Source organism: Cupressus sempervirens, chromosome 2 (assembly GCF_028749045.1).
Source record: "Cupressus sempervirens isolate cs-2001-9-10 chromosome 2, ASM2874904v1, whole genome shotgun sequence".
Taxonomy (NCBI): domain Eukaryota; kingdom Viridiplantae; phylum Streptophyta; class Pinopsida; order Cupressales; family Cupressaceae; genus Cupressus; species Cupressus sempervirens.
In genome coordinates, this window is record NC_143119.1 from 325633454 (window position 1) to 325637103 (window position 3650).

Genomic DNA, 3650 nt, shown 5'->3' on the forward strand with positions numbered 1-3650 from the left:
TATATATATATATACATACATATATATATATATACATATACATATATACATACATATATATATATATATATATACATATACATATATACATATACATATATATATATATACACACACATACATATACATATACATATACATATACATATACATATACATATACATATACATATACATATACATATACATATACATATATATATATATATATATATATATATATATGATCATTATGCTATATTATTATTATTTTTACAATATTATTATATTTTTACTATATTATTGGTATTTGTTACTATAACAACATATAATAATTGTTAAAAAAAATACCAAGCTTGCTATGGCTCTCGTTCCCGCTCGAAAATTTGGATCTCCCACTCATGGCGCTTTTGCTTCTTCAATGTTCAGTAATGTTGTGGTCTCTACTGATCGTTCGGGTGGTGGAGATGATTTTTGTGGGTGGTCTATGGATGGGGATATGGCTCTGTTTTCCCTTCATTCGACTTCTTCTACAGGTGGGGTTAGAGCTTCTTCTGCCCCTCGTTTGGCTCCAGGGTCTCCTCGTTTAGGGTTTCTTGGTTCGGGGGGAAGGACTTTGGCAGACGTGGCTGCCTTCGAAGCCGATTTACATGGAGCTCTCCCTCATGTTGTTTCATTTGGGCCCTCTCATGTGACGCTTGTTTAAAGCCTATTAAGGTTTCTCTTGACCCAGAATTAGTTGAAGATATATTTCATACGGCAGAAGAACTTTCCTCTTTTCCTGCCATTTTTCGCTTCTGGGGTTATTGGTCCTCTCTTGTTGATCTACAAGAACTAGGTGCCACTTATAGACAATAATGTCCATATCTTTCCATGTGCAAAAGGCTTCTTTATAGCTAAATTTGAAAGCACTAATGATAGGAAGATTATTTTGTGTCACAATAGTTTTTCCTGGCAGGGCAGATATCCACTTATGGCCAAACCATGGCATATGGATTTCGATCCACTTTTTGAGTCCTTTAACAAGTTCCTTATTTGGGTCCGAGTTCTGAATCTCCTGATACATCTTTGGCATGATTTAGTTTTTGAAACTATTGGGAATGCTATTGGTGTTTTCTTATATGTGGATTCTAACACGTTTGATATTTTCCACTCAATTTGCGTGCGCTTTCTTGTTGAGTTGGATGTTTCTAAGGGCCTCCTTGAGGCCATTTTTTTGGATTCCCTGAGGGGTTCTTGGACACAAATGCTGGATTTCTAAGGTGTCCCTTTTCATTGCAAGAATTGCCACTTGACTGGTCACATTGCTCCTTGGTGTGTTGCTGGAAAGTCTAAATCAAGGTGACCACCTTTGTGGTGGTCAAGGGCCTCTTCTGAGCACTATACGGTGAAACAATCCTTGGATGCTCCTGTGGATTCTGTGGCTGAGGTCTCTCCTTGCGATCATTTGGAGCCAGCGGAAGAGGAGGGCGTCCCCTCTTTGGTCTCTTCCCTTGTTTTGGATGCTCTTCCTAAGGGCCAGTTGTCGACTGATTCTCATAGGAAGATTGTTGCTTCTTTAGCGCCCCTTGGGTTCCACTGTTCTATTTCCTTCGAGGCTTGGGTTGTTGAGGCTATAAAGATTGAGGACAGGTGGATAGCAGTAAAGAGTAAGTGAACTAAGCCTTTTGCTCTCCCTTTAGATATGAACCTTCGGTCACATAAAGGAAACTTCAAATCAAAAGGAAAATCTTAAGTTCCCCTATTCTGATTGGTTTTTTTGTGATGGTGAGCGGGTTGTGGCTCTGGTTCGCTGGTTACTGGTCTAGGAGGTTTTATTGGTTGCCTTGCCTTCCAGTCTATTTACTTTCCAGGTTCCAGTGTATTTTTTGGTTACTTTTTCTGGATACATCTATTGGTTTCAGGTCCTTGTAAAACCTAGTTTTAGATGTTCTACTGGTTTCAGGTCCTTTTAAAACTTGGAAGTGCTTCATGGAATATCTTTCTTTTTGTTGTAAAGGGTTTCGGGGCCCATTCAAAACTTATTTTTACCTTAACCTAAAACAAATATAATAATTGTTTATATGGGTCGAAAGGGGCCATAGGATGACCTATGACCCCTTTCAACACATTTTATTACAACATGTCTCTAAGTGTCCTAGAACCCCTAGGGACATATTATAATTGTTTATATACTTTTGACACATTCCATTATGACATATGTCTCTAGGGGTCCTAGGACCCCTAGGGACATATTATAATCTTTTATATGGGTCAAAAGGGGCCATAGGATGAACTATGACCCCTTTCGACACATTCCATGAAAACATATGACTCTAGGGGACCTAGGACCCCTAGGGACATATTAGAGTCATTTATATGGGGTTAAAAGGGGCCATAGGATGACCTATGACCCCTTTCACCACAGTTCATGATGAAATATGTCTCTAGGGGTCCTAGGACCCCTAGGGACATATTAGAATCGTTTATATGGGTCGCCAGGGGCCATAGGATGACCTATGACCCCTTTTGACACATTTCATGATGACATATGTCTCTAGAGATCATAGGACACCTAGGGACATATTATAATCCTTTATATGGGTCGAAAGGGGTCATAGGATGACCTATGACCCCCTTTTGACACATTTTATTACAACATATGTCTCTAGGGGCCATAGGACCCCTAGGAACATATTAGAATCATTTATATGGGTCGAAAGGGGCCATAGGATGAACTATGACCCATTGCGACACATTTTATTACAACATATGTCTCTAGGGGTCCTAAGACTCTTAAGGGTATATTATAATTGTTTATATGGGTCGAAAGGGGTCATAAGATGATCTATGACCCATTTTGACACATTCCATTATGACATATGTCTTTAGGGGTCTTAGGGACATATTATAATCATTTATATGGGTTGAAAGGGGCCATAGGATGACCTATGACCCCTTTTGACACATTCCATGATGACATATGTCTCTAGGGGTCCTAGGACCCCTACGAACATATTAGAATCGTTTATATAGGTCGAAAGGGGCCATAGGATGACCTATGACCCCTTTCGACACATTCCATGATGATATATGTCTCTAGGGATCTTGGGACCCCTAGGTACATATAAAATCATTTATATGGGTTGAAAGAGGCTATAGGATGACCTATAACCCCTTTCGACACATTTTATTACAACATATGTCTCTAGGGGCCCTAGGGCCCCTAGGGACATATTTGAATCATTTATATGGGTTGAAAGGGGCCATAGGATGACCTATGACCACTTTTGACACATTCCATGATGACATATGTTGCTAGGGGTCCTAGAACGCCTAGGGACATATTAGAATCATTTATATGGGTCAAAAGGAGCCATAGGATGACCTATGACCCCTTTCGACACATGTTATTACAACATATGTTTCGAGGGGCCCTAGGACCCCTAGGGATATATTAAAATCATTTATATGGGTCAAAAGGGGTCATAGGATGACCTATGACCCATTTCGACACATTCCATGATGACATATGCCTCTAGGGGCCCTAAGACCCCTAGGGACATATTATAACCATTCATATGGTCTAAAGGGGCCATAGGATGACCTATGACCCCTTTTGACATATTCCATAATGACATATGTCTCTAGGGGTCCTAGGACCCCTAGGGACATATTACAATCATTTATAT